The sequence below is a fragment of the Canis lupus genome, chromosome 18, assembly GCF_048164855.1.
Source record: "Canis lupus baileyi chromosome 18, mCanLup2.hap1, whole genome shotgun sequence".
NCBI classification, from domain to species: domain Eukaryota; kingdom Metazoa; phylum Chordata; class Mammalia; order Carnivora; family Canidae; genus Canis; species Canis lupus.
In genome coordinates, this window is record NC_132855.1 from 50,797,748 (window position 1) to 50,821,136 (window position 23,389).

Genomic DNA, 23,389 nt, shown 5'->3' on the forward strand with positions numbered 1-23,389 from the left:
TTTTATTTTTTTATTTTTTTTTAAATTTATTTTTTATTGGTGTTCAATTTACTAACATACAGAATAACCCCCAGTGCCCGTCACCCATTCACTCCCACCTTCCGCCCTCCTCCCCTTCTACCACCCCTAGTTCGTTTCCCAGAGTTAGCAGTCTTTACGTTCTGTCTCCCCTTCTGATATTTCCCACACATTTCTTCTCTCTTCCCTTATATTCCCTTTCACTATTATTTATATTCCCCAAATGAATGAGAACATATAATGTTTGTCCTTCTCCGACTGACTTACTTCACTCAGCATAATACCCTCCAGTTCCATCCACGTTAAAGCAAATGGTGGGTATTTGTCATTTCTAATAGCTGAGTAATATTCCATTGTATACATAAACCACATCTTCTTTATCCATTCATCTTTCGTTGGACACCGAGGCTCCTTCCACAGTTTGGCTATCGTGGCCATTGCTGCTATAAACATCGGGGTGCAGGTGTCCCGGCGTTTCATTGCATTTGTATTAGCTTGCATACAGAATATTTGGCCAGTGGTGTATATTGTGGAACAGAGAAAGTATGATAAACACAGATGAGGTAAAAAGCCAAACTTTATTGGCAGCTGAGCTAAAAAAGCAGTAATAGTTATTAATGTTTATAATAAATCCTTGATTCTGAGCACGGCCTAAGAGACTTTCAACACTGTCTCTGTAACTCCTGGGCCTCATCTCATATCTCCCTCTACTTTCAGACCAATGTCCTTTCTTACAGTCCTGCAGCGTCACACAACAGAACTCTTAAGAACTCTTAATTTTTCTTAGAACATGTCAAGCTTAAAAAAAAAAAAAAAAGAACATGTCAAGCTTGTCCCAGTTTTATATATTTGTTATTGCATCAATATATGTACATACTTTCCATTGGCAACTTACCAGTTATACTAGATGGGTATGATATAATTTGAATCTGTGCATAGTGAAATGGCATTCTTTTGCCCACACTCATGAATAGTATTTTGGCAGGCTAAAGAAAAATATGATGCAATTATAATTCATTATTTTTTTAAAGTTTTTTTAAAATTTTTATTTACTTATGATAGTCACACACAGAGAGAGAGAGAGAGGCAGAGACGTAGGCAGAGGGAGAAGCTGGCTCCATGCACTGGGAGCCCAACGTGGAATTCGATACCGGGTCTCCAGGATCGTGCCCTGGGCCAAAGAGAGGCACTAAACCGCTGTGCCACCCAGGGATCCCTATAATTCATTATTTTTATTTATAAATAAACTCTTCTCTCTGAATATTTGTATAATATTCTCTTCATTCAAAAGGTTAAAATATTTAAGGAGGAAATAGGTTTGGGATACACCTTTATTTTGAAAAATAATTGCTTAGCATACAGAGAAATCTTTTGGGGGAAAGTGTACAATTGTAGCTTCTTTTGATTTAGAGAAATAATTTCCAAATATTATATATATGTATATATGTCAAATCCATTATTCCCTTTTTGTAGATGCTGTAATTTGAATATTGATATCCTGGATCTATTTCAAGTATATCTTACTTTAATAATTTTTACTTTTTTTTCTTTTCAAGTTTTACTTATAGTTTTCTACAGTATTTATCTTATGACTTGTGATAAAACATAGTTTTAAATTTATTTTTAATGTATAACTTTCTAGTTTTATATTACCCTTTTCAAAAACTGCTCAGTGTTTAAATTTTCACTTAAAATTGAATTTTTAAAAGTCTTCTTTCATTTATTAAGTGTTTAAGTTGGAACTGTTAGGGTTTATTTTGATCTATCACTACTTTAAATTGATTCTATTGGAAAGGCTCAGTGTAAATTCATTTTTTATTTGCCCCCCAAATATACATGACCAGATCAATGATGATTGTTAGCATCGTGTATTTTCTCAGGTACCAAATCCAGGGTGACTGACTGGCAGACGAAGTAGCAAAAAGAACAGTCTCTTTCACAGTAAGTTGGTATCTGAAAAGTGATGGAAGCTTTTATTTTAATAGTGGAAGAGGGAATACTGAGTTCTCTGAGTTGTTGCATTTTGAGAGCAGATAGACCATTCCCTTCCATTTGAAAACAGTTGACATTAGGAGGCTAGTTTGAGGATAGTCTGCATTAGAAGACAAATGGGGTGGGGAAACATCCAAGAAGAATTAAAATCTTCCTAGACAGGGATCCCTGGGTGGCGCAGCGGTTTGGCGCCTGCCTTTGGCCCAGGGCGCGATCCTGGAGACCTGGGATGGAATCTCACATCGGGCTCCCGGTGCATGGAGCCTCCCTTCTCCCTCTGCCTGTGTCTCTGCCTCTGTGTGTGTGTGTGTGTGTGACTATCATAAATAAATAAAAAATTAAAAAAATTCTCAAAAAAAATAAAAAAATAAAATCTTCCTAGACAAACTGAAGAAATTTCCTAAACTCAGTGTAATTTACTGGACTATTCAGAGAGTACTAGGAATATCTCATTTCATGCATAAAGTAGCCCTTTCCGCTGGATTCTTGAGTTTACTACTACCATGTCAAGCCCCATCATACAGTGATACATGGCAGCTGTCTTCCTTTGCAATCTTAATTTGCATTTCTCAGGAGATAGGCTTTCTTTACTGTGTCAAATATAGCCTTTAAATATGGTCTTTAGTTGAATAGTTGAATTGTCATTGGAAGGAATTGGGAATACTGATAATCTTCAGCATGTTATTAAGCTTCCATTTCTCAGAAAGAGAGCTCTAAGAAAAATTTTACATAGCACATCCTTGGTTTCAGAACCAAACCTAACCAAGAATTGGTATATTTTGCTCCTTTACAAAAATCAGAGATAAATAAATAGAAAAGTAATCTCTCTCTTCCTTTCCATTAGAGTAGATTGTCAAACACACTCCAACCTAGACCTCCTCTGGAACTCTAGTCTGGAAGTTATGTAAGTAATTACTGATAAATTTATGAACACAGATGAAAGTTAACAATCCCCAAGTTAATTTCCTGCATGATGATTGGGAATGGTCTTTCTCTACTCAAAGTAGCTCTGAACTAAGAGTTCAGTTCTTCCCTCCTCCATCAGTAATGATGCCTCAAGTATTCGCTATAAGATCCATCTGATGTTTACAATTAAAGTCTTCAGAAATATTAAAAATCTCTTTGAAGTATTTGGAGTGTTGATTATACTGTTCCTGGTTTCAACTATAGTAGAAATATAAGATCAAGTTGAATATAATATAAAAATCAATTTGAGGGGAGAAGTGGGATTCAAAGAAATACATATGGATAACTGAAATTGAGAGAAAACAGATATACATAGATATAGCTATATAGAGAGGCACTGTTTGTAATTAGGAAAGACTTGGAGTCACTAATGAAAAAGTTGCTTTCCAGCAGAGAGATTGCTTGACATAGAAGAAAATGTGTTAATTAAACTCAGTCAGAGCAAACAATACACTATCAAATTTTTAAATAGCCTTAAAAGTCACGAGATTAAAACAGTTTTGCAAAGTGGAGAGAAAATATATTATTTTTTTAAGTTTGCCAAACCAAAAAGTAGCTTAATAAGAAGGGCAATGTTATGAAAGTCTTCTTTTTTTCCCTCAGTCTAAAATAAATTTGTAAATTACTTTAAAATGTACTGCAGAGGACAGCCTGGGTGGTTCAGTGGTTCAGTGCCACCTTCAGCCCAGGGTGTGATCCTGGAAACCAGGGATGGAGTCCCACGTCAGGTTCCAGCATTAAGCCTGCTTCTCCTTCTGCCTGTGTCTCTGCCACTCTCTCTCTCTCTGCCTCTCATGAATAAATAAATAAAAATAAAAATAAATGTATGGCAAAAATGGAAACTCTTCACTTAATACCATGTCCCTAAAATAGGTGGTGTGTTTAAGCAATAGAATCATATAAATGCTGTTTCAGTTCTTTGTACCTTGGTATTTAGAGAGATGAGCACATTTTAAAAGATTTGATATGATGGAAATAATAAATTAAGGTTTTGTTTTAAGATGCTATGGAAAATAAATAATTAAGCATACACAAATTTTCTCAAACAAGAAAGGAAAAAGAAAAAAAAAACCTGAAAATCTTGAAAAACTCACAAAGCTGGATTTAGCTACCTGTAGAGGCACCTTGCAGGTGACTAAAAGCCACCACATTTCCTTGGAATTGTTCCATATCTTCTTCCATCTTACCTGTTCGGCTTTCTTGGCTCACATGCTATTGGTTTTGTGGTCACTCTTTCAGTTTCATAATTTGACTCCTCTACTTTTTTCCATTGGCTCTTTACCCCAGATTTAGAGTTACTCTTTTCAATTGTCATTCCCACATACAATTACTAATTTTATGCCCTTTAAATAAGATTGAGAGAAACATATGCAGCTTAGGACCTCCAATAGGCAGGAGATGCAGCTCAAAGTATCAGAACATAGACATTTTGGGTAATCTGTACACTTTATTCTATTAATACTTCTTAACAGACTGTGTAGTTTAGATGAATCCCCTATACTTGGATGTTAAATAGGAGAGTACAACTTGACAGATTCCTGGAAGAGCCAGGTCAACTGGGGTGGGGTGGGGGGGGCGACATCAAATTTTCCAGAGTTCAAATAGGAGGTGCTAAACTATTTGCATTAGTTTTTGCATTGTTTTGTTTCAAAAACAAATCAAAGACACTTCTTCAACCAATAGTTAGCCTATATCTTTGAAAAACATGAAGTTGATAAGAGAGATTGAGTGAGAATCCCTTGGAGAATTGTCAGAATGATGTATGCATCATTATACCTCTGTGGGAAAGGCAGGTGAGGTGCTTCAAGGGAGTATTTACCAGTAGTGCAGAATAATATCTTAACCCTGGAAACAATTATTGCTGATCTGTAAAATAGCTTAATTCCACTTGCATTGCTACAAAAGTGGAATGGGTAAGAAAATTCTTGAAATAGGGATCCCTGGGTGGCTCAGTGGTTTAGCACCTGCCTTCGCCCAGGGTGTGATCCTGGGAGACCCGGGATCGAGTCCCACATTAGACTCCCTGCATGGAACCTGCTTCTCCCTGTGCCTGTGTTTCTGCCTCTCTCTCTCTCTCTCTCTCTCTCTCTCTCTCATGAATAAATAAATAAAATCTTAAAAAAAAAGAAAATTCTTGAAATAAATTGTTCCAAGTCTCTTAGACTTAAAGGAATACAGACCCCACTTTTCAGTTTTATCTGGAAAAGACAAAAAAGGGAGTCTGGCTAAAGGTGTTTAGCAGAGAAAGGTTAGAGACCTAGTAGGAGCATCCTCAAATTCTAGAAATGGGGCAAGAGATGAGTAAAGTCAGAAAAGCTAGAGTCACTTTCAAATACTGTTTCAGAAAGAGGCACCCATTGAGGTAGAGAGACCCCAACAGTAGAAGCCATTGGATGGTGAACTATAAGAACTGAAAGAGCCAACAGACACCTCTCTGTCTCCTTACTTCATCTCCTTCATCAGCCAAGTGTGGAGGAGTTTGTAACAACATAATGAGTAGAAGAGTAAAGCACAAAACAACTTGAAAACAGGAAAAGGGCAGACTGCATCCAGCTTCTCTATTGCAGATGTCCCTGACTGGTCTGAGCTGAATAGGGGGAAGTGGGAGAAACTTTAAATTGAAATTTGGATTTACATCACTGGGATTATTAATACATAATGAAGGAACAGTCCTAATGCTCAGTTCTGCCTGGGAAACTATAGGATTTACCTTCCATATCATCCAGTTATGGAAAGGGATATTTCACAATGTAGTCTTAAAAGTAGTAATAAGAATGAATGAAGCTTGTTGTGCATATAACTGAAGGAGGCCCACCCATTTGATAATCTATGTACACTTGATCTTTTTAGTTCAGGGAGTTTTTATTAACCTCAAGAAATCTCATAGGTAGATCAAAATTCTAGTATCAAAAACTAAAATCAACTGAAAAAATCTATAAGTTTATAAAAAGTTTTCAAAATTTAAAAGAATATAGGACCTTAAAAATACTGTTTAACTCCTACTAACAAAAAAGTAGCATTTCTCAAAGTATAATGTGTGATACACCAGGATTAGAATCATAGAGGTAGAGGAGGAATGAAAGTTAGAGATGTAAATACTTGTATCACATTCTAGATCTATTATTCTTTCAGAATGTCTGTGTGTTCGTTTAATACAATCCCTATCAAAATACCATGGACTTTCTTCAGAGAGTTAGAACAAATTATTTTAAGATTTGTGTGGAATCAGAAAAGACCCCGAAGAGCCAGGGGAATATTAAAAAAGCAAACCATAGCTGGGGGCATCTCAATGCCAGATTTCAGGTTGTACTACAAAGCTGTGGTCATCAAGACAGTGTGGTACTGGCACAAAAACAGACACATAGATCAATGGAACAGAATAGAGAACCCAGAAGTGGACCCTCAACTTTATGCTCAACTAATATTCGATAAAGGAGGAAAAACTATCCACTGGAAAAAAGACGGTCTCTTCAATAAATGGTGCTGGGAAAATTGGACATCCATATGCAGAAGAATGAAACTAGACCACTCTCTTGTACCATACACAAAGGTCAACTCAAAATGGATGAAAGATCTAAATGTGAGACAAGATTCCATCAAAATCCTAGAAGAGAACACAGGCAACACCCTTTTTGAACTTGGCCACAGTAACTTCTTGCAAGATAGATCCATGAAGGCAAGAGAAACAAAAGCAAAAATGAACTATTGGGACTTCATCAAGATAAGAAGCTTTTGCACAGCAAAGGATACAGTCAACAAAACTAAAAGACAACCTACAAAATGGGAGAAGATATTTGCAAATGACGTATCAGATAAAGGGCTAGTTTCCAAGATCTATAAAGAACTTCTTAAGCTCAACACCAAAGAAACAAACAATCCAATCATGAAATGGGCAAAAGACATGAACAGAACTCTCACAGAAGACATAGACATGGCCAACATGCACATGAGAAAATGCTCCGCATCCCTTGCCATCAGGGAAATACAAATCAAAACCACAATGAGATACCACCTCACACCAGTGAGAATGGGGGAAATTAACAAGGCAGGAAACCACAAATGTTGGAGAGGATGTGGAGAAAGGGGAACCCTCTTGCACTGTTGGTGGGAATGTGAACTGGTGCAGCCACTCTGGAAAACTGTGTGGAGGTTCCTCAAAGAGTTAAAAATAGATCTGCCCAAGACCCAGCAATTGCACTGCTGGGGATTTACCCCAAAGACACAGATGCAGTGAAATGCCGCGACACCTGCACCCCGATATTTATAGCAGCAATGTCCACAATAGGCAAACTGTGGAAGGAGCCTCGGTATCCATCAAAAGATGAATGGATAAAGACGATGTGGTCTATGTGTCCATGGAATATTACTCAGCCATTAGAAACAACAAATACTCACCATTTGCTTCGATGTGGATGGACCTGGAGGGTATTATGCTGAGTGAAATTAGTCAATTGGAAAAGGACAAACACTATATGGTCTCATTCATTTGGGGAATATAAAAAATAGTGAAAGGGTATAAAGGGGAAAGGAGAAAAAATGAGTGGGAAATATCAGAAAGGGAGACAGAACATGAGAGACTCCTAACTCTGGGAAACGAACAAGGGGTGGTAGAAAGGGAGGTGGGCAAGGGGTGGGGGTGTCTGGGTGATGGGCACTGAGGGGTGCACTTGATGGGTAGCACTGGGTGTTATGCTATATATTGGCAAATTGAACACCAATAAAAAATAAATTTATAAAAAAAAAAGAATCTCTGTGTGTTGAACCCAGAAATTTCACAATATACTTATGTGGTACTTACCAACAGAAATTTGAGACCCATCTAGACAAAAGAATAAAGGGAAAAGGGAAGGTAAAGAGAATAAAATCAAGTTGAGATTCATAAAAGTCAAATACTGTTTTGCTGAATTATCTTTAACCAGGTACTTCTTTTTAATATCTTTGATTTATATACTTTATGGACAACATAGTTATAATAATTTTACACTAATAGGCTACAGAATGGCAAATGTTCAGGATACCTGGAGTGTCTCTTTGCTCTGTTTTCAACATGAAGTTTTAGTTCTATCTAATTACTAAAACTGCAGTAATTTATTAATCTGCAATCCTTGATCACATTGTATGGTAAAGATAGTAAACTAAAAGGGTTCCAATTTAGCTTAGCTATTTGAGACAGTGCAAGATTTTGAGATTCTACTGTTTGGTAATTTTGGTTTTACATAATTAATTGTATTTCCTGTGATTTATTTTTAAGTAGGCTTCATGCCCCATGTGGAATCCAAGGCAGGGCCTGAATTCAGAACCCTAAAATCAAGACCTGTGCTGAGATGAAGAGTTGGACCCTCAACCAACTGATCTAGCCAGGTACACCATGTCATTTTTGAGATTACTAAAATATTATACAGTTTTTTTTCTTTTTAAAAAATATTTTATTTATGTATTCATAAGAGACCCAAAGAGAGAAAGGCAGAGACATAGGCAGAGAGAGAAGCAGGCTCCATTTAAGGAACCCGATGCAGGACTCGATCCCAGGTCTCCAGGATCACACCCTGGGCTGAAGGCAGCGCTAACCCCTTGAACCACCCAGGCTGCCCACAGTTTTTCCTTGTGTTATGAGTTGAATTATGCTCCTATACCTCTAGCCGCCAGCCCCATACATTGAAGCCTAACTCTCAGGACTTCAGAATGTGACCTTGTTTGGAAATAGAGTTATTGCAAATGTAATTAGTTGAGATGAATTTATCTTAAGAATGGGTCCTTAGGGGCGCCTGGCTAGCTTAGAAGTGGAGTGTATGATTCTTGATCTCAGAGTGGAGATTGAGCCCCACATTGAGTGTAGACATTGCTTAAAAATAAAATCTTTTAAAAAAAATGAGTCCTTAATCTAGTATGACCTCCACATTTATAAGAGAAGAGACACAGACACAGAGACACAAAAAGAAAATATGCCGCTATGACAATGAGAGGCAGAGATTAGAATGATCCATCTACAAACCATGGAATGCCAAGGACTGTTGACAAAAACCAGAGCTAGCTGAGGAAAGGCATTCTTTCCCATAGGTTTCATGGCTCTGATGACACTTTGATTTTGAACTTTTAGAATCCAAGGCTGTAAAACAATGAATTTTTGTTGTTTTAAGCAACCCACTTTGTGGTATTTGTTATGACAGCTCTAGGAAATGAATATGTCTACTAGAAGTACAAATAGTAATTAGTAAGTACAATCTTTCCTAAAAAAAGGAAATTTATAAATTTGTTTTCATAAAATGAAAATGTGTTTTTGATATTTTAACTCATAAATGTTTAATTATTATAAACATGTTAAGACAATAAGTAACAGAGATCTCTCGATGTTTTGACAATTTGTGTAAGCTTATTAAATATAATTTTGAACTTTTGCAAGCCCAATATGGCAATATTAGGGAACTAATATAAAATTTTTGTAGTATTTGAAATAATATTTACAGATATATTGATGAAGGTAATAGAAGCTATCTTAGAGACTGAAATGGCTTACTTGAATAGTATCTGATATGTGAGCATGTGTTTCTCTAAGTTATTTATGTATTGGATATTTTTATTTCATTTGTTCTCATTTTAAAGTATCTTCTTTCTTTTTTAAAGATTTTTTTTATCCTTCTTTCTTTTTAATTTAAATATTTTATTTATTTATTCATGAAAGACACAGAAAGAGAGAGAAAGGCAGAGACACAAGCAGAGGGAGAAGTAGGTTGCATGCAGGGAGCCCAGCATGGGACTAAGGTGGCGCTAAACTGCTGAGCCACCTGGGCTGCCCTTAAAGTACCTTCTTGAGGAGGAAATTAACTCATATCTTTTCTATAATTCAATTAAAATAATTGTAAAAAAAAAAAAGAGTGTAAAGCAGTATGCATCCATAATAGTCCCAAGTAAGAGCTTATTAGGTGTTTATTATGATACCATAGGTTTTTTTTTAATTGAAGTTTGATTTGCCAGCATATAGTATAACACCCAGTGCTCATCCCACCAAGTGCCCTCCTCATTGCCCATCACCCAGTTCCCCCATGCCCCCATCCACTTCCCCTTCCACTACTCTTTGTTCATTTCTCATAGTTTTAATGAAATGACAAAATAAATGAATATTGAACAAAGCTGAAAACAAACCCTTAAGATTTTAAAAAGCTTCTTTTTCTATATTTAATATAATTTATGAAACAAGAGTCTCTCCTAGGTATAACCATATACAATACAGTAAAAATAATGAATTAGGAAAAGAGAAGATCATAACATCTGGAGAGGAAAAGAGAGATCTAAATTCATGGGGAAAAATGTCAGAAATTATAACATTTTAACTTCGAGACAAAAATTATGCTAAACACATAGATTAATGTAACAGAACAGAAAGCCCAGAAATAAACCCACAATTATATGGTCAACTAATCTTCAACAAAGGAAACAAGTATATGCAATGAGAAAAAGACAATCTCTTCAACAAATGGTGTTGGGAAATTAAAAAATGGGCAGAAGACATGAACAGATATTTCTCCAAAGAAGATATACAAATGGCCAACAAACACATGAAAAGATGCCTAACATATATAAATAGGCCTGATATATATATACGTATGATATATATATCATGCACGTATGTACACAAAGAGATGCACAATGTCTTTTTAGCCATAAAAAGAATGAAATCTTGACATTTGCAAGATATGGATAGATCTACAGAGTATACTGCTAAGCAGAACAACCCAGTCAGAAAAAGACCAGTACCATGTGATTTCAGTCATATGTGGAATTTAAGAAAATAAACAAAATGAACAAAGGGGAAAAAATGAGAGAAACACAAACCAAAATTCAGACTCTTAACTTTAGAGAAGTAAATGTTATGAGAAGGGAGGTGGGTAGAGGAATGGGTGAAATAGGTAAAGGGAAAAGTACACTCATCTTTTTTTTTTAAGATTGATTTTATTTATTTATTTATTTATTTATTTATTTATTTATTTATTTATTTATGAGAGAGCACAGAGAGGAGCAGAGGGAGAGGGACAAGCAGGCTCCATGCTGAGCACAGAGCCCGATGTAGTACTCAATCTCAGGACCCTGAAATCATGACCTGATCAAACTTAAGAGTCAGATGCTTAACCAACTAAGCCACCCAGGCACTGAAGTACACTTATCTTGATGAGCACTGAGTAATTCATGGAACTGTTGGATCACTATATTGTATACCTGAAAATAATATGACTCTATTCTAACTACACTATAATTAAAATTGTTTAAAAATGGTGTTGAAACTTGAATCCTGTATCCTAATAACTTGCCAATTATATGTTAGGAAGTTCAAGATATTTTAGGAGTAGGAAATCTTATTTCCTCATCCTGTTTTGTGATATGATAGGACTACTCTTTACATTTATAAAATTACTACAGCAAATAAACAAAAATCACACAAAAGAGAAAAGTACAAATTTCAGGAAAAGGTAGAACTAACCTAAGGTGGAAAAATAAAAAATAAGCGTAAGGTGAAGCTATACATTTGACCCAAAAAGCAACCAATCAAAATTTTAGAATGGCAGTCAGTAGACATCTAAAGCAAGTAAGGCTGCATACACACAAACGGGAATTTCAGTCAAGAAATATTTGGTTAAGGACTAAGAAAACTTTAATGATAAGATTTTTAAATATTTAAATTTTTTTTTACAAATTACAAGAAATTATCAATAAAAACTAAAAGTCACAACAAAAATTGGTACGATTTTGAAAATTATGTGGATTATAAGAATAAAGTCAACTTGATTTTAATGTTTGAACCATTCTTTCTTAAACATCAGAAATTTTAAATCAATATGATTAATAAAATCCAATATATTATTTTATATTTTATAATTATGTTTATGAGGTCATTACTAATTTCATAGTATTAAAGGCATCTAAGAATTACCAAGGCAGTGAGAATATTATGGGCAAAGATCTTATTAAGAAAAGATAATCTCTGTGGTAAGCCTCACATATTTTTTAAAGAGTTTATTATTTATTTATTTATTTATTCATTCATTCATTCATTCATTCATTCATTCATGAGACACAGAGAGATAGAGGCAGAAACACAGGCAGAGGGAGAAGCAGGCTCCTTGAGCCCGATGTGAGACTAGATCCCAGGATGCTGAGACCACGACCTGAGCAGAAGGCACATGCTCAACCACTGAGCCCCCCAGGCGTCCCAGTAAGCCTGACATCTTAGCTGTATTTCCTATAAAACTATTTGCCAGTTCTCAAAGAATATGTAGCACATGGCTGAGAAGTTGAGAAGACAGTTACAGAGAGTAGGAGTTGGGAAATATTTTGATAATCTCCTAAGACTGAAGAGAGAACAGTTTTGAGTTCTGAGATGGCAAGGTAACCATGCCTTAAAGAATCAGGATCCTTAAGAGAAATGAAGCATAGAGAAGTAAGCCTCATACACTGCACTCCTATCTTTGAGTCACTTGCACATACATAGACGCTACAGGATGAAAGGTTAAAAAGCATGCAGACAGATTAAGGTAAGCACAGTTTCTGGCAGGCACATATTTCTAGAGATAAAAATATATTTCAGGACCTCCTCAGGATATAGAGCACTTGTCAACATTCCAGACCCTCACCTTGTTGTACAAGTGAAGGGATAGAGCCTAGAAATAAAAGCAAATCAGAAAAAGACCTAAAAACGCAGCTTTGTTTCAGTTTCTGATTTAATTTAAGGTAGTCTACATCAAAACTTATTGATAGTCATTAACTAAAATAAACTTTCCAAATGTGGATAAGATTATCTAGAGATTTTTAAATTGTGCAAACAAAATATTTGGCATTTAATGAAAAATCACTATGCATAAAAGAAACAGAATCAACAAAAAATAGAAAGAGATCTACATTGTTAGTCACATGTAACCTATAAAAATTCAAACTTAAAAACCCCTGTAGTTATTATTATATTTAGCAAAATACATGATTCCAGAAAACTAGAGTTCCAGAGAACTGGGCTCTATAAAAAATACAGTGATAATTCTAGAGTTGAACAATAAAATACCTATAATTAAGAGCTCAATAGATGAATTTAACACCAGAAATAATAGAGCTAAGATGAATAGTGAATTGGAAAATGGACCAATAGAAAACACCTATTGTGGAACAAAGAAAGTCAAACATGGAAAATACAGAAAGTAAAACAACAGACAGTTGATGGTTGAAAGAATTTTAGAGGGCAGCCCGGGTGGCTCAGTGGTTTAGTGCTGCCTTCAGCCCAGGGTGTGATCCTGGAGTCCCGGGATTGAGTCCCACGTCAGGCTCCCTGCATGGAGCCTGCTTCTGTCTCTGCCTGTGTCTCTGCCTCTCTCTTTCGCTCTCTGTCTCTCTGTCTCTCATGAATAAATTTTTTAAAAAAGAAAGAATTTTAGATTAAGTAAAATCAGAGGTCTATGGAGCGAATGAGGCATTCAGCCAGAATCAGGAAAAACTAAAAATTCCAATAATGTAAAGAAAACCTACCTGAGTTATGACTATCATAGTTTATATAAATAATACTGATACTGGATTGTGTATTTTTGTTTTTGTCTGCTGTCTGTCATTTTTTTTTTAAGATTTCATTTATTTATTCATGAGAGTCACAGAGAGAGAGGGAGAGACAGGCAGAGGGAGAAGCAGGCTCCCTGCGGAGAGCCCGACCCCAAGACCCCTCAGAACATGATCTGAGCCAAAGGCAGCTCAACCACCTAGCCACCCAGGTGCCCCTCTCTGGTGTCATGTTGAATTCTACTTTCTTTCCTTCCTAAAATTTTCCAAATTGGGAAAATACATTTACAGTTCAATGAATAATAGTCATAATAGTCAACCTAATGAAAACATTATCTCTGATTAGGGACAATAAAGCTTACTGTGGACTTCTCAAAAGAGACAAAGGGAGCCAAAAGAAAATGGGCTGACATCTTTGAAAGTCTGAAAATAACTACTAGTCTTCAAATTTAAACCTAGGAAACCATGTTTCAAAAATAAGAACAAAGTAAAGATCTTTTCAGATAGTGAAAAACAGAATATTCATCAACTTGGGTTTTTTTCTGGAATAGATTAATGAGAGCATAGAAAGCCCAGAAAAAGAATTATGACCATGTGGTTGTAGTTGATGACACAGATGAAACTACAAAGCAGTGAAGAAAAAAATTATAAATGATACTGGATGAGTTGAATACCTGAAAAAAAAAATCTTGAGTTGTAAAATTAAAAATGCTAGATGCAAAAAAAAAAAAATGCTATATGCTTTAAAGATTTAAAAACAAAACAGACATAAACCAAAACAGCACCCTCTAGAAGATAAACACAGGAGAACAATTTGTTGACCTTATGATAGGCCAAAGATTTCTTAAAGAAGGTATAAAGAATATTAACCATAAAAGAAATATATGATTAAAATGGCTACATAAAATAGTTCTGTTTATTTAAAGACATTAAAACTTTTGATGGCAAGTGAAATATGGTAGTGTGTAATATATTCAGATAGCAAATGATGTATATTTCCAATTATATTAATAACTATTATAATCAGTAAGAAAAAGACAAGTGAAACAATAAAAACATGGCTAACACTGATGGACAAGGGTGCCATACAAAAGGGAGTAGAATTCATCAAAAAAGCATTTGAAAAAAATGCCCAGTCTCATACTCAGCAGAAGAAGGAGATTTAAAGCTCCATCACTACAGACAAAGTAGAATGGCTGGAATGAAGAAAAGGCTAGAACAAAGACTGATATTACCTAGTTTTAGCATGCGTATAAAGCAAAAGGAGATCTCATATGTGGCTATATTTTCTTGGCCTTTGGAAAACTGGTTGGCAATATCTACTAAAGCTGAACATACACATGCCTTGTGACTCATGTCTAGTTAATAGAGTGTTCTTTACCTTGGGAGGTAGGTAGTGATCAGAGGAAGAATAAGAGTGGATTCTGAGTGTTAATGATCCGATTCCTGATGTCAGAGTGGCTACCCAGGTCCAGGCCTTTTGAGAAAATTCATGAGTCTGTACAATTATGGTATTGTACTTTTATGGCATTAAGTCATATTTCAAAAAGGTTTACTTACAAAGAACAAATGACAAACTAGAAAATATATTTCCAGCATGCATTGAGGAAAAAGGTGACTAACACCTGTATTAGAATTCCAGGGCTATCATTAAAAAGTACCACAGACAGGGTGGCTTAAACAACAAAATTTATTTTCTCACAATTCTGGAGAGGAAGTCCAAAACCAGGGTGTTTTCAGGGTTAGTTTCTTCTAAGGCTTCTCTCTTTGGCTTCTAGATGTTCATCTTCTCTCTGTATCTTCACATGCTTTTACCTCTGTTCATGTTTATGTCTTCCTTTCAATACCAGTTATGTTGGATTAAGGCCCACTCTAATGACTGCATTTTAACTTAATCACCTCTTTCAAAAAGACCCTATCTCCAGATATAATCACACGCTAATGGCCTGGAGATTAAGTTTTCAACATATAAGTTTGAAGTGGGGAAGACAGTATTCAGTCCAAACAGTATCATTAAAGAAAATTGAAATAAAACCATATGAAGCTACTAATTTGATATAAAGTAGGATATAAATGCTTTTCACAAAATTAAAAAAAAATTACAAATAGCTGAAAACTTGATAATTTTAAGTTACAGTTTTAAAAATATAGTTTAATGTGATTTATGTTATTCTCTTTTTAGTTAAAATGAGAGAGAAACAGGGAGGAGAAAAAAGGAGAAGAGAGAAGAGTGAGAAAATAATGAGAGTGAAATGAATATGGCCATTTTTATAGTTTTTTGAGCATGTAAAATGGTACATTTATTTTAGAGAGTAAATTTACAATATTAGGGTGTTTATCTTCATGCCTACGTAGTGTTTATATGTATGCATATACACATGTAGATTTAAAAATAGAAATGCAGGGATCCCTGGGTGACTCAGCGGTTCAGCGCCTGCCTTTGGCCCAGGGCGTGATCCTGGAGTCCCCGGATCGAGTCCCACATCGGGCTCCTGGCATGGAGCCTGCTTCTCCCTCTGCCTGTCTCTGCCTCTCTCTTTCTGTGTCTATCATGAATAAATAATAAATAAAATCTTTAACAAAAAAATAGAAATGCAAACACATAAGATATATATGTACACATATATATTTATAAATGTTTGTGTATATACATACATATACATATATAGTAAGGATAATGCACAGGGATATGTAAAAATCTTAAGATAATATACATGTTTATTGTTGTACAATTTATATTTTTAAATGGTATTTTGAGTGTTCTTTATTTCTATCTTTGTGTTTTTACCCCAGAGTTTTCAATAATTATTTGTTATTCTTATAATAAGAAACAAAAACTATCTTCCAAAACATTTACATTACTTTCCTCTTAGTTCTCTTGAGATTACTGAAATAAAACAAATGATTTTCAGTCATGACAAGGATTTAGTAAAGGAATTTACATGCTGATTAAAGTAGAAATATCATGGATTTCTTGAGGGGAAAACACTAAGTGAATCTATGAGAGCTTCAAAATTTCATTGAGGATATTGCTGGTTTTGATAGCTATGGGTCTATATTCTTAAAAGAAGTGCCACCCACGGCTGTGGAGCAAATGAGGAGCAGGCTGCCTGGGAAGTTGAGAAGGAAAGCCCCAAGGAATAAAACTCTCAGATGTTAGAGTTGGACCTTTGGGGCAGTAAAGGAATCATAAATCAACCTCACCAGTGGTCCATAGAAGATGTGAAAAATAATATATCTGTAATCACTTCTGGGTGGGAAGTAATGAATGGAATTAACAGAATAATTGTTCCTAAGGAAAAGGAAATAAGCAACAGCTAGGTAAATACATGTATCTGTATGATATATAGAAACATTATATACAGATACATACATTTTTATAGTTATTTTTACCTGAACAACACAGAAATAGGTAAAATATGTCTTTTACCACCAGGCCCCCCAATTAACTAATATACATAATTTAGTAAATAAATTTTCAATGATATTTCTAGTCTTTATATGGCAATAAAACAACAGAAAAAATATAATAACTAACATTCTAGCACTTCCTGTATGCCAAGCACTGTTGAAAATTTTTCTTGATATCTTCCTTTGTGATAAATATGACTGTTTTCTTAATCTTATAGATAAATGAATTAAACCACAGAGAAGTTTAATAAGTTTCCCTATATCACACAGCTACAAATTGGCTGAACAAAGATTTGAACCCAAATGTCTGGCACCAGGTGGTTCATTCTTAACCATTAGGACAGATGATGAGTTAATTTGCTTATTTAATTGTTGAACAGGACTGTGTTCTAGTAACAGTTTTAGAACTGTGGGAATAAAAAAAAAAAAAAAAAAGAATTGTGGGAATATAGCAGTGAATTATCTGCCTTCATGGAATTCATGAATTAGTAGGAATTAAATTAGTAAATAAGGCAACTAAAAACCTTGTAGGCTTTATCTTGGGAAATATAAAGTAACAAATAGTAAAGGGGAGATGATTAGGGTTAGGTACACATAAAGATAGGATAACCATAATCAAATTCATTAAGAAAGTGAAATTTTAATGAAGACCTCTAAGAATTGAGGAAGTGAAGCAAGATGTTATGATGGGAAAGATTATTCCAGGTAGTGGAAATAACAAATGTGAATGCCCTGAGATGGGACTATTACTGGCATTAGTAATGTCAAAATGGTCAGTTGTGTTTTTGACAGAAGGAATGCTATGGCCTATAGTAGAAGACAATGAAAGGCTAAATAATAGGTCCCAAAGACCCATAATATGAATCTGGTCTTTGCTGTGTTGGAGTGGGAAATGATGGGAAACTTTTTGGAAACTTCTGGGAAAGATACGAAAATACTATGAATCCTATGAATTCCATTTCTAATAGGTAAACTGATAAATCAGTTTTAGTAGGTTTTCAGTTTTCCCATGGTATTTGGCATACTAAGATTTTCTCAAATAAATTGAGTGCATGTATTTTCCTAGAAAATCATTATGGGATGAGAGTGCCATGTATTTTTGTTTTGTAGAGCTTTTATTTCCAACTGATTTTTTTGGTTGTCAGAGTTCAGGGTAAAATAGGATATAGTTCTATATGTTCCATCTGCTGTCTTGATTGCATCTTATATTTAATAGCATATTCATTATCTTAAGTTGTAAATTTTTTTATTAAATTATGATATGACATTATTTTTCATAATTTTTCTTTTAAGAAAGGTTAAAGTTGAAAAAGAGCAAAAGAATTGCTAATATGTATCAGTTTATATGCTTTAAGCTTCTAGCAATATGACGTGTCAGTGGAAGTTATGTTAACAATAAGAACATTTAATTATTTCATTTAACATAAAGTCTAGAAACAGACCACACAGAGTAGCTAAATTCTGTAGGCCTCTGTCAATTATTCTGTCTCTCATGGCTATCTAGTGACAAAAAAACAAAACACAAAACAAAACAGCAGCAGCAGCAGCTACAAAAGCCTCCTTACTGTGTATCATGTCTTCAAGTTTTAGCATACAAGTCAGAATACAAGGACCCTATCTTTTTATCAAGGAGAAATACTTTATATAGGAGACTCTCAAAAGGCTTCTCATATGTCTCATTGTCAACAATTCATCCCAAGCCCACTTGTAATGCAAGTTGCATAAGTGAATAAATTAATACCATTGGGCTAGACCAAAGTTCTCTATTGAGTCAGGTAAATCTTTTTCCTGGTCTTTCTAAAGAAACACATAACCTTTACCAAAGTGTTTGCACACTAAGAACGTGGACATATGTAGACTTTGTGGCGGTGATTGGGCTCTTACTCTGAATTTACACTAATCTTATATGCAACACCTGTTCGCCTTTCAGAATGGGAGCTTATAAAGTTGAATTGATCAATTGAAATTTGACTATATTTACTCACAATATAGTCATGTGACTTTTGTACCCCCTATTGTTTCCTCAGTTTCTGACTGCTTAGGTAGAATGGACATACTCCACTCAACCTCCCCCCCAAAAAAACCACTTCACTCTCACTACCTGGAATAACAACCATTAATATAGGAAATGTTAAACAAAACTTTTATATTGGCCCTCCTATTAAAATAGCATTATATACATGCTTATATGGCAATTCATTTTTACATGACTAGGGTGAAGCTTTCAGGCTGCCTCACCATTAACTATTTTTGAGAAGAAAGGGAGAATTTCTTTTTGTATTTAGTAACTGTATCACCCATTATAGTAGTTTTTTTTTTTGATGGTGCAATTATTTCCTTTTTAAAATAATGGGAATATAGTACTGAGAGAAATTGAAAATATATCAAAATATTTCTAATGCAATTAACTCAGTACTGAGAAGGATATTTATAGGACTATATGTTTACAATAGGTCTCAAGTCAATAATCTAAGTTCCTACTTAAGAAAGCAGAAAAAGAAGAGCAAAATAAACCCAAAGTAGGCAGAATGAAGAATATAATAGAGTAACAACTCAGTAAAATTGAAAACAAGAAAACAGTAGAGAAAATGAATAAAACCAAAAGATACTTCTTTGAAATAATAAATAAAATTAATAATGAACCTCTAGCCAGTCTTCTCCATAGATCTCTCTGTCTTTATCTCTCTCTCTTTCTCTCTCTCTCTCCCTCTCTCTCTCTCACACACCTAATATCAGAAACGAAAGAGATTACTGCTATTAATCCTACAGACATTAAAATTAAAATAAAATGAGAAACTCTATGCCCAGAAATTTCATAATTTAAATTAAATAGGCCAATTCCTTAAAGATACGAAATGGTCTACCAAAATTCATGCAATGAGAAATGGATAATATTAATTCGTCTAAATATATTAATAAACAATCATTAATAATCTTCCAAAAAAGAAAATACTAAGCCCCGGATGGTCTCAGTAGTGAGTTTTACTAACATTTGAGGAGGAAATTATCAATTCTCCATATTACTTTTCAGAAGAAATTGTAAATCATTTGATGAGGCTAGGATTACCCTAAAACTAAAATGAGATTAATTATGAGAACAGAAAATTAAAAACCAATTATTTCTCATGAACACAGAGGAAAAATTGTCAACAATATAATTAGCAAATCAAATCCTACAATACATAAAAAGAATTATATAATATAACCAAGTGGGATTTATTAATAGTCTAAAAAATTATTTGGTAAAATTAGTAGATGTAGAAAAAAAGTATTTGACCAAATTCAATACCCATTCATGACTAAAAACTCTGGGTACTAGGAATTGAAGGGGACTTTCTCGACTTGGAAAACAGCACATGTAAAAACCTTCAGCAACAGCATGCTTAATTCTGAAAAATTGAATGCTTTCCCTTTAAGATTGGGAACAAGACAATACTTGCATTCACCATACTTATTCAAAATGGTTCCAGAAATTCTAACCAGCACAATAAGCAAGGCAAGAAAAAGCATAAAAGATATACAAATTGCAAAGGTGAAATAAAACTATTCTCGTTTGCAAAGGATGTGATAGTCTACATAGAAAACCCCGAGTAATATACAGAGGAACTCCTACAACCAAGTAAATTCAGCAGGCTCCCAGGATACAAGATTAACACAAAATCAATCTCATTTCTGTACACTAACGATGAATATATGGATACCAAAATTAAGAAGAAAATACCATTTACGATTGATCCCATGAAAATGAAATGCTTGGATATAAATCTAATAAAACATTTAGGATCTATATGTTGAAGATTACAAAATCCTTATGAAAGAAATCAAAGAGGACCTAAATAAATGGAAGGAAATATGTTCATGGATTAGAAGACTCAACATTAGCAAACTATCCATTCTTTCCAAATGGATCTATAGGCTTAATGCAATTTTTATTAAAATCTCAGCACATGTGTTCTTTGTTAAAGTATATTCTATAGTTAGAGTAATTAAGGTATTTTGGTATCAGAAGAGGCACATATAGATCATTGGGTTAGATCAACAGAAAAAAATGGAAAACCCAGAAGTAGTTCTGCACAAATATGCTCTACTGATTTTTTACTAAGATGAAATAGCAGTCCATTCAATGGAGGAAAAATAGCACTTTCAACCAAAGGTATTGGAATAATTAGACATCCATAGAATGTATTCCATTCCCTAAAAAAGAACCTCAGACTAAACCGCACACTTTATAACAAAATTAACTCAAAATTGATCATGGACTTAAAGGTAAGCATGAAAATATAGAACATTTACAAAAAGCGAAAAAAGAAAATTTAAGCCTAGACAATGAGTTCTTAGACCCAACCTCAAATACATGATTTTTACAAATGAAAAATTGATAAATTTCCCTTTTTGAAATTCACAACTTTCACTCTATGAAAAACTCTCTTAAAGGGATTAATAGACAAACTACAGTCTTGGAGAAAATGTTTGCAAACCACATTTCTGACAAAGGACTAGTATCTAGAATATATGAAGAATTCCTAAAACTCAATAGAAAAATGTGAAAAAATCCAATTAAAAATGAGCAAAATACATGAATAAATATTTAACTGTGAAGTATACAGATAGTAAATATATAGATGAAAGGATGTTAAACATCATATACCATTAGGGAAAAACAAATTAAAAACATAGATATCACTACCTGTCAGAATGGCTAAAAATAAAGAATAATAATACTGAATTCTGATGAAGTTTCAGAGAAATTGGATCACTTATATATACTACTGGTGAGAATGGTAAAATAGCATATCTACTCTGGAAGATTATAATAGTTTCTTAAACAATTAAACATATAATGGGACCCCTCGGTGTTTCAGTTGGTTAAGCATCTGCCTTCAGCTCAGGTCATGGTTCTGGGTTCCTGGGATCCAATGGAAGCCTACTTCTCCTCCCTCTGCTCATTCTCCTGCTTGTGTTTTCTCTCTCTCTCATGAATAAATAAAGTCTTTAAACAAACAAACATATAATGACCATGTGGCCTAGTGAATTTAATACTGGGCATTTATCCCAGACACCTAAGAACTTACATTTATACAAAACCTATAAACACATGCTCATAGTAGCTCTATTTATAATATCCCCAAAATGAAAGCAACCCAAATGTCCTTCATTAGGTGAATGGTTAAATGATCTGCTATAAATCCATACTATAGAATTCTACTTGGAAAAAAAAGTATTGGTAACACAAAACTTGTTTGAATTTCAAGAGAACTAAGCTGAGTAAAATAGGCCAATCTCAAAATACTGTATATAATTATGTGATTAAATTTATATAACATTCTTGAAATTATAGGATTATAGAGCTGTAGAACAAAATTAGTAATTGGTAGGGGTTAGGGAGAAGAAGGAGAGAGGTGGATGTGGCTCTAAAAGGGTAGCACAAGGTATCTTTGTGATGAAGCTGTTCTTATATTGAATGTGGTGGCAGTCATATGATTCTATATGTAAAATAAAATGGCACATAACTGAATACAAAAACACACATATGTACACATAAATTAAAATTGGTGAATGCAAACATGGATGGTAGATTGTATCAGTGCAGTTTCCTGGTTGCATTATCTTATTCTAGCTAAGCAGGATGTATCTTTTCTGTATTACTTCTTAGAACTGAATATGAATCTATAATTATCTCAAATTAAATAGCCTTAAAAGTACCTAACAAACATTAAAAGAATCGTTTTTATAATTTAAAAGTTGTAATTTTTTAAAAACAAAATGAAGACTATCAAATAATGTAGATTATAGCATAGATAATTATATATTATTCAAATTTACACTAAACTTCAATTTTAAATAACTTAATTACTAAACTATTATGTAAGCTGTGTTTTATAAAGTCAATGAAGCAAAAGAACTGAAGACAATTTTTATAGGTCTGATACTTTTAAATATCTACCATAAAATGATCAAAATGTGACATTTTTGTTCCTAAGAGGGCCATCTAGTTGTACCTCAAGTGAATTGTAAACATGTGAAACTCGTCCTAATTGAATTGGTTTATTAGGGTATTTGTGAAAGTTTAATTCATGCAAGTGACATTTAGTAAAATATATGTTTTCCCATTTGCTAGCTTGTTTATCCTTACTCAACAACATATCACAACAAATTTACCGCAAAGAGTAAGTTGGAACAATTGCTTGTTTTTGAAAGATATTTTATTTGCTATTTTTATATTCATAAATGTCTTGATGCTGGCTCTAGCAATTTTTCATTAGAAAATATATCTCTTACATAACCGATTAAACACAACAGTCTAGTTTCTTTAATGTAATTGCTAGCTATATGTAGTTCTGTTTATTTTGCAAGCATCTTGCATATAACCACATTCAGTTATCTTACCAATTGTAATAAAAATGCACTTGGGATGTATATGCTAAATACTGCCTCTTTTATCTTTTGGTTCGGAATCAGAAGAGTAAGGACCAAA

The 23,389-nt window shown here is 34.1% G+C and overlaps 1 long non-coding RNA gene across 4 annotated transcripts in view; it reads left to right on the forward strand.

Moving 5' to 3' along the window:
* LOC140609551 (uncharacterized) overlaps positions 1–23,389 on the forward strand; it is a 164,106-nt gene that overhangs the window by 134,852 nt on the left and 5,865 nt on the right. Inside the window, exons 2-4 of one of the 4 annotated variants that reach the window (XR_012011358.1) lie at positions 1,899–1,959; positions 8,228–8,337; positions 23,033–23,081. This is a non-coding gene — a long non-coding RNA (uncharacterized lncRNA). The remainder of the gene's footprint in view (positions 1–1,898; positions 1,960–8,227; positions 8,338–23,032; positions 23,082–23,389) is intronic. The other 3 variants (XR_012011356.1, XR_012011357.1, XR_012011355.1) reach the window with 3 other exon arrangements.